The sequence below is a fragment of the Zeugodacus cucurbitae genome, chromosome 3 (genome assembly GCF_028554725.1).
Source record: "Zeugodacus cucurbitae isolate PBARC_wt_2022May chromosome 3, idZeuCucr1.2, whole genome shotgun sequence".
Classification (NCBI taxonomy): domain Eukaryota; kingdom Metazoa; phylum Arthropoda; class Insecta; order Diptera; family Tephritidae; genus Zeugodacus; species Zeugodacus cucurbitae.
In genome coordinates this window covers 43443079-43452821 of record NC_071668.1, presented here as the reverse complement: position 1 = coordinate 43452821, position 9743 = coordinate 43443079, and positions in this window count along the sequence as shown.

Here is a 9743-nt window from a genome sequence, read left to right as displayed (position 1 = left end):
TAATAATAAGCAAGTTTTAAACGTTAAATAAAACAGTTAAAATAGATATAACTATTGAAGGATTAACGAAAAAACTTGAGGAAATGGAACAAATGTGCGCAAAACTGTCATTTGAAATAAATACCCTAAAAGCTGAAAACCTGAAGCTTAATTCTATCGAAGAAAATAAAATTCCTAACTCAGAAAATAAGGCCGAATTCTCAACGGATGAAGAAGAATTAGCTAAAGAAACTGAATGGATATTGAAAAGAAGACCAGCTGAAAAACGAAAAGCGGAGCATTCTCCTGCTCTTCCAGAAAAGGCAGATAAAGCACCATCAAAACCGTTTACCCCAAAAAATAGTTCGCGGCCTCCACCAATTATGGGGTCTGGAGATTCTAACGGCAGCAATTATCAGCAAAACAAATTTTACCATTGAACTATTAAATAATGGAATATACAAGCTAAATACTTTCTCTGTAGAAGACTACAGGTGCATTTCAAAAGCACTTTCGAGTTGGAATATATCTTGGTATAGTTTTGAGAATAAACAAACACGGCCAATTATGCCTAAGACAGACATATGGTTTCTGTACTACGATATGTACTACAATAAAAGCTCAAGAAACCATATGCCAGCATAGTGACACACATGTAGTATTGTACTATGTTTACATCCAAGCAAAATATAATTATGAATAACAGGCAGGAAAATTGATCCTGACTTAGTTACAACTCCAAGCAATCTTAAAAAATTATTGTCCATTGTAATTATTACATATTATCACATACATATTACATATTTTTCACATCATTTTTTCAATTTTTTTTTGATTTCTATTTATTTTGAATGTAATTTATTTTCTGTATGTCAAAATGTCAGAAAACATATGAGCTTAAAGCTTTCGGTGTATTCAATGCAATCCATTGTAGTACATTTCACAACACCACAAAATTTCAATGGTTTATAGAACTCTATTGTAGTATGGAACACCATTTGCTTTCAAGCAAAATTCGGAAAACCGGTGATGATGGCGTTGACTTTCCTCCGCCTGGCCTCCCAGAGGGCCTTTCTCAGTATAACGGGAGGTGGTTCCACCTCATCGTCGTACGGCATATAGGCCGGGATTAACCAGAGTTCTCCGGCATTACCCTCCAATCTGGTGGTCACAACGTCTCCGCTACTGTAATTGGGTAAAAGGAAAACGTTAAGTTCATTACGGGCAAGCATGCAAGCTCTGATTTTACCTGCGCAGCTAGCTGTCATTAGCTTGTGGCTCTTCGTCCTTAAACCCGATACACCGTTGCTGCTTAGCCACGGCTCCTGGATCAGGACGACGTCGGCCTCGTCCAATCCTAGACGAAGCAATAAGTTGGCGGATGCCGCCTTTGCGTGTTGGAGATTAATTTGCAGGATCTTCATCCTCCAAACTCTTCTCCAACAGTGCGAGTTCCGCACTCTCCATACACTCGGCTCGATCCTCCTCGAACAGTTTGCCGAGATTGAAGACGGATCCATCTCCAATACTCGCCGTGTCCGAGTGGGATGAGTCAACATCCATGCCCGTTTGGGCATCAATACCCTCCTCTCCCGCTCCTGGAGGTAGTGGGACATCGGCTTTGGCATCAGTAGGGAGGACCCGAAGGACCACCTTCTCGAAACCATAGCTGATGACCCCCTTTACATCGCTGAGAGGACCCAAGGACTCCTTATTCAGAAGTATCAGCGCTTGCCGATATGGCTCCTGAGTTTTCTCTAGCCGAATGACCTTCCAATCTTGAACGGGAAGAGAAGGATTGCAATAACGCAAGATTTCTTCGATCTCTCCTGAAGTGGAGGGTTCGGCAGGGAGCCACACCCGAGCACGAGGGCGTAGTGGAAGTTCTTCCTTAGCCACCGCCTCGAGCTTAGCCCTCTTACAGACCTCTCCCACCAGGGACACCGCTTCCTTGTACAAGGATGCTGATCTTTCATCAGCACACCTGACAAGCTTGTGGATGCCGTAGTGCCATCCTGCGCTCTCGCAGCTTGAAGGGGGAACAGGGTTTCCTCTGATCACCCTCATGAAAACCGCGGAAATGGCCGCCGCGACCCGCTTCCACTCATCGTGGGAGATGGCTCCATCTTCCCTGCTCCGATCGCATACCCCAAGCTCAATAGACCCCGCAAGTTTGTCGATTTCGCTTAACCTGCGATTGAGTTTCACCCAATCCCACCGGTTTACCATCGCCACCGTCGCTAAGCACCTTCCTAGCCCACTCAAGTGTGCTAGCATGCTGCCCAAGTTTCTGCTCAGCATGCTCGCCACCGCAGCGTTCCAAGATGTTGGCTGCCATGCGGCGGTCCGACTACAACTTTTTGGACGCCGACACCTGTTTCCTAGCGTTTGCTCCGGGCCCCGGGACTCCTGTGAGCTTAGCAGAGGCTCCTTTACTAGTGCTGGCGACTTCGCCTCGCACCATACTAACCGCTGTTTTCGGCAGGCTTCCGCCTACAGCGCCTAACTTGTTGCCCTTTACGGGGGGTATCCTCACCTGCGAAGGTTTTGTTTTTTCACCGCTTTTCGCGGTAGACGGTTCCGTCGACGCCGGCAGTGAACCTCCCGGGACACTGTCCGTTTTAAAAGTCGATTCCGACTTTCCATCTCCCACCTCCTGTTTTTTGTTTTGTGGACTGTTCATATTTTAATTGGGTCCCCAATAGGGGTCCCTAAATAGGTTACGTCACAAACCTATTTTTAAATTAAAAACTATAAAACTTACCATACAATTCATCCAAGCATTTGCGCACGCGGCGGAAGTGCAATATTAATTAAAAATACGATTAAACAATTTGAGGAAGGCGAGAACTTTATAAAGCACTGCAGTCAACCGGAAGTTATGCATTATCGACGGGCCTACCATCATTTTGGCCAACAAATAGTCAAAAGATTCCAGACCTGATAGATTTTTACATTGTCGGCAAAATATCCCAGGGTTATGACCTAAACTCGGATCATGCGCCAATCTACTTAACCTATAGTGAAACCATAATTTTGAAAGACAATACAGCGGCCTTGAGCAATAAACGAACAGATTGGGAATACTTAAGAAAGATCATGGAATGTTATGAAAGCAAATATGACTCTATATTAAATACAGACCAACTGGAATCTGAAATTTTAATTTTACAACAAGCGTGCAACATGCAGCTTGGAAAAGTACACCGAAAGTAAAGAAATTTGCTGTGAACTCTCTATATCCCAATGATATAAGAGAAATAATAAAATTAAAGCGTAAGCTACGACGTAAGTGGCATCAAACTCGTTGCCCTGTTGAGAAATCCATTTTAAATAAAGTGTCTGTCTCGACTCCCTGGCTGGCGAATTTAATTCTATTTACGATAGATCATAAAAGGAATTTATTTCTATAAAGAAGTAATTATAATATAAACTTAGATATAATTTAGCTAACTTACCGCAGTGTATCAGCCATTCTCTTCGGTAATTGGAAATCGAGTGAATTGCGATCGGTGTCTTACGGCAGAGGACACCGAAGCGAATGGCAGAGGCAAGAGATAATAATAGCGATAATTCACAATAGTAGACTTAAAATACTTTACAAATTAATTCGTTACAAGTAGTCGTTTTGTTACATCCCCTCCTCCGTGAATCAATCCGATTCATTTACTCCACGTCCAAAACGGCTAATTTGGCTACGGGGCGGCTAAGTACTCTACTACTACTTGTGCGTACATCGGCTCTCCTTATGACACCGTCAACTCCATGATGTACGGTTCTACTCGACCTCGGTACCGCTGCTTACGTGGCGTATTAACATCACAAACGAATACCAGATCACCCACCTGAAGAGGTTTTGACCTTTCGCACCACTTCGCTCGGCGTGTGAGCGTTGGCAAGTATTCGTGGATCCATCGCCGCCAGAACGTGCCTCTTAACTGGCGATCAATGCGCCACTGTTTACGAAGTACGAAAGCGTTTTCGACTGAATCGTTGACTGCTGGCGTCTGAGCGGTGTTGGCTGTCCCTAGTAAAAAATGGTTCGGCGTGAGCGGCTCATCTTGATCTGGTGATAGCGGGAAATGTGTGAGCGGTCTGGAATTTATGATATTCTCGGCTTCAATTAACAAGTTCTGCAGAGTGTGTTCCCGCGGTGCAACTTCCTTTAGGGTTATATTGAGAACGGGTTTCACGCATCTCACCATGCGTTCCCATATACCACCTTCTGCAGGATTGTTTGGGCAGTTGAATATCCACTCGACTCCTTTCACGGCAAGGTCGTCCTGAATGCAATGACAATCAAATACCTCATGAAATCGCTTTCCTTCATTATTGACTCCGACGAAATTCTTGCCGTTATCACTCCGAATTCTCACAGGCAAACCACGACGATTGATAAAGTTTCGAATCACAAGGATGCATGCATCTGTTGAGAGGTCGGTTGCGACTTCCAGGTGAATGGCTCGAATTGTTAGGCATGTAAACAATGCCACCCACCGCTTCTCTTTACGTCAACCAATCGTTACATTAACAGGTCCAAAATAATCAATTCTTGTGTAGGAAAATTGCCTCGCAAACGGCGTTAATCGGTCCTTTGGCAATTTACCCATCATCGGTTGTGAGGGTGTGCATCTTGAGATTTTACAAATAAGATATTTCGATATGATCTTCATGCCACGTCTTATGTTCGGCACCCAATATTTTTGCCTAACTTCACATATCGTAGCTTCCACATTCTGGTGTTTTATCCTATTATGGCAATCCAATAAGATTGGGCGCGTAAGTTCATGATTCGGCGCTAATATGATAGGCTGCGTGACGTCATACCGAAGCCAACTGGCAGCATTGATACGTCCGTTGACACGCATAAGACCTTCTGAATCAATGAATGAATTTATATAATGGATGCGCTACGAAAGGCTTGTAGCGACGTGTTCCTGACGCAATCCAACTCAGAACAGTTTTGGAGTCATTTCACAAAACCCGTCTTTTAACTACTACTGAATGTTCATTAATGATCGTTTCTAATAATCGCGTTCCCAAAACTGCTGCCTGCAATTCAAGGCGGGGAATTGTCATTGGCTTTAACGGGGCGCATATCGTCTTGGCACATACGAGTACGTCGAAAACTCTACCATCCGAATATACTGCTCTCCAATAAGCCACGACGGCAAATACATCTTCACTGGCATCTACGAAGATATGAAGCTGGAGTTTGGCTGGTAGTCCACAGGCAAAATAGTGACGAGGGACCCGAAAGTTTAGAACATTCTTCAACTGGCGGCGCCATGTATCCCACTCTTGATATATAGGCTCATGTAGAGATTCGTCCCATCGCAGATCGTAACGCCACGTTTCGCGCACCAACAGCTTTGCGTTAACCATGAATTTGGACAGAAAGTCAAGCGGGTCAAATACTGACATAACTATACTTAACAGCTCTCTCTTAGGAGGTCGTCTGTATCCACTGATGACGTCAGGATCCGCGTTGTGAAACTTAAGTGTGTAGCTAAATACATCGTTGCTTGGCTTCTATAGAATTTGAAGAAAAGTTGCGTAGTTCAAATCCGGCCTTATGAATGTTCTTAACTTCGTTGGCAACTTTAAAGGCTTCTTCCATATTGGCGAAACTATCCTCGAAGTCATCGAGATAATGATGCTTTGCGATAGAATCATAGGCTCTTGGACATCGTTCGCGATGTTCAAGTGCGTTAATGTTTTTAACATATTGAGCCGTGCATGGAGGGCACGCCGCTCCAAATTTCATCACTAACATTTCATATACTTCTGGAGGGATTTTATCATCACCGTCCCTCCAAAGAAATCTCTGGGCACATCTATCTTCTTCTCTTCTAACAATTTCGTGAAACATATCTTTAATGTCATATCTTTAATGTCGGCGGCGTCTGCAACTGCGCCCACACGAAAATTAAATAGTATCGTTGACATAGCCCGATATTGCTGAGGGATCGTTTCTAATAATCGCGTTCCCAAAACTGCTGCCTGCAATTCAAGGCGGGGAATTGTCATTGGCTTTAACGGGGCGCATATCGTCTTGGCATATACGAGTACGTCGAAAACTCTACCATCCGAATATACTGCTCTCCAATAAGCCACGACGGCAAATACATCTTCACTGGCATCTACGAAGATATGAAGCTGGAGTTTGGCTGGTAGTCCACAGGCAAAATAGTGACGAGGGACCCGAAAGTTTAGAACATTCTTCAACTGGCGGCGCCATGTATCCCACTCTTGATATATAGGCTCATGTAGAGATTCGTCCCATCGCAGATCGTAACGCCACGTTCCGCGCACCAACAGCTTTGCGTTAACCATGAATTTGGACAGAAAGTCAAGCGGGTCAAATACTGACATAACTATACTTAACAGCTCTCTCTTAGGAGGTCGTCTGTATCCACTGATGACGTCAGGATCCGCGTTGTGAAACTTAAGTGTGTAGCTAAATACATCGTTGCTTGGCTTCTATAGAATTTGAAGAAAAGTTGCGTAGTTCAAATCCGGCCTTATGAATGTTCTTAACTTCGTTGGCAACTTTAAAGGCTTCTTCCATATTGGCGAAACTATCCTCGAAGTCATCGAGATAATGATGCTTTGCGATAGAATCATAGGCTCTTGGACATCGTTCGCGATGTTCAAGTGCGTTAATGTTTTTAACATATTGAGCCGTGCATGGAGGGCACGCCGCTCCAAATTTCATCACTAACATTTCATATACTTCTGGAGGGATTTTATCATCACCGTCCCTCCAAAGAAATCTCTGGGCACATCTATCTTCTTCTCTTCTAACAATTTCGTGAAACATATCTTTAATGTCATATCTTTAATGTCGGCGGCGTCTGCAACTGCGCCCACACGAAAATTAAATAGTACCGTTGACATAGCCCGATATTGCTGAGGGCCCTTTAGAAGGTAACTGTTTAGTGAACAACCGTTGACGACGGCAGCGGCATCAAACACTAGGCGCAGTTTACAGGTCTTATTAACGTTCGTCACACTTATTAACATAATCTCGAATAACTGCACGATACTCTTGGGCAAATGTTTCATCTTTTTTCATTTTACGTTCAATTCCAACAAGTCTTCTCTCGGCGTGGGAGTAACTGTCGGGTAGCTGAACATCATTTTGTTTCCACAGGAGACCGGCTTGAAAACGTCCGTGCTGGACAGACACCAAAGCTCTCTGTGTTGAAGTAATCGGCTACCAAGGCAAGCAAGAATCCGTCATCGGCGGCAGACCGATGCAAGCATGACATCTTTCCTTGATTTAAGTTGTTGGTGGGTCCAAAGGCGACCCAACCTAACTTCGTACAGGCGGCATAAGAACCTTTGTATTGTAAGGGCTCAATATTTGTGTCAATTCCCAGGTGACTGTGGTCCAGTCCAATAAGTATCTTGGGAACTGCGTTGGCATACGTTTGAATCGACAGCTTGTTCAAACGTGCTTCATCTACATTGGCTTTTTGTAGTGCATCGGAAGTTGTAAATCTTTAATACTGTAAACATGACGTAACTTGTGCTTCTGACTTAGACCGGTACCGCTGATGTCGATGTCGACTATAGTTGCATTGTCACTTGCAGCTCTTCCACCCAACCACTGCAGGGATACTCGACGTGGGTAACCCTTTATTCCAAGCTGTTCAATTAATGAAGAATCGACCATAGTTATCGATGATCCTTCGTCCAGTAGAGCGAAAGTCTCAATATTCGCTTTGTTGGCATGTACTGTGACAGGAACTATTCGAAACAACACCTTCTGTTTCCTCACTGTACTGGCTGTACAACTGAAGACTCTGTCGGCTGTGGCTGCTGTTCGAAGGCGGCGGCAAACATAGGTCAGTCTTCTGCACATCCATCAAAATTCGGCAAATCTTGTATTTTCCTCGGCAACGAAAGCAGATATGAACTGTCTTGCATATGGTTGACAGTTTGCTGTGGCGGTGATGAAATTGAAGGTGTAGTTCCTAACAAAGAGGCTGTAGCGGTCAAAGTCGGTAAAGTAGTCCTCTCTTGAAGATATTGGCTATATGTATGCGTGGCCGTTGCATGCGTTGACGTCGACTGAACAGCTAGGTCCGCCAAGTTCTGCGAGTCCGTTATTAGCTGCGCTGTCACCGCTATAGGCTGGATAGCGGTATCTATTGCGGGATCCACTAAGGCAGCAGTGGAATTCGACTTTACTCCGTTCTCTACTTGTCCCGGTTGTTGTTGTATAATGGATTTCAAAAGTTCATACTGGCATTCACTCTAAATCAATCTTATCTGGGTACCGCGCAACTGGCTGCTTAGGGCGTTGATTTGCTTCTGCATGGCAATTAGAATTTGTTGTTGGCTCTCTACTGTGGCTTTAGTAGACGTATTCGGGGCAGGTGGGTTGGTCGATGTGCTAGCCGGAGGATTCGCTCCGATGGCGGAGTCGTTGTTGTCTGACCTTTGGTCCTGGGCTGTAGTTGACTTACCAAGGCTGTCTTGGCGTTGAACCCGCACACTCTTTCTCGTTGAGTTGTCCATTATGCGGTTAATATGGTGGCGGCAAACAAATAATTAAATAATCTTAACGGCAAATATATTCTTCGACTAGGAAGTCGGTATTCAAATTAATGGGATTCTCGGGATGGCGTCCCGTTTGGCGGCGTAGAAGCGTTTGCACGTTGTGTCACAATGGCGGCACGTGGTCAAGTAATCCACAACGAGTATTCGGCATTCAAGACGGCGGCAACCATTGAATGCGATATAAAGATGTGTGAAATAAGTTATTTCATAGCAACGGCAAATGCAGATCAGCACTTTACATTTAAGATGGCGGCAACAATTAAATGCAATAGATTCCGAAATAATTTATATTAGGGTAACCCGGACGTTACGCGGGAAAGAAATTGCCATGCAAAAAGTAGGACCACATTATGTACTAGGACAAGACTACGCTACGTTGTAACCAACACTAGCGACCGAAGTGTTCCAAACCTATGGAAAAAATATAATTACATTAACATTGAGATGTCATTGGACATGACCACATCTGGTCTCACGCTGCATAACATAGGATCGCACACCAAACTACTCCCTTTAGACGAACATATATTATACTTACACAAGATCATTTTAGTTTTTTGCAATTAAAAGAATTATGTGATTGACGAAAACAACCGTAAATACTAAATACAAAAAAGGTTTAGAAAGTGTGGTAAACATTAACAAATTCTTCAACGTGATAATAAATAAAAAATATGAATATTAATATATGTTTTTTTAAATGTTATTTTAATATTCTATAACTTTTTAGGAAAATAAGTCGATTTCTCAATAAATATATTAAAAAAATATCGTTAATTTTATGATATCCATTGCTAAAATGGCTGCATATAACCGAATCAAATTGGGGAACAATCACGAAAAAGCCGATGTTCAATTTTGGACATGGTCCACTGCTGCATAACATATGGTTAGGTATGTAATTAGGTTTCGAAACATCACCTAATTGGACTACGTGGTCCTCAAATTTTTGCAGGACTCTCACTTTCCGAACTTGAAAGCCATCTTGCTTTAAATTTTTGCGAGCAAGAAGTGTTTCAAGTTGATGATCAAGAAATGATCAGCTGAGTGTAGAGTTCTCCAATTTTAAAATTACAAGTATTAAAATTATAAAATGAATGACGAATAAAGTTGAGGCGCAATTCCGATTACTATGGCGCCGCGATTTGATGGCACCGTTGGACGTCCTCCCGATTAAAAAATATATAGGGTTA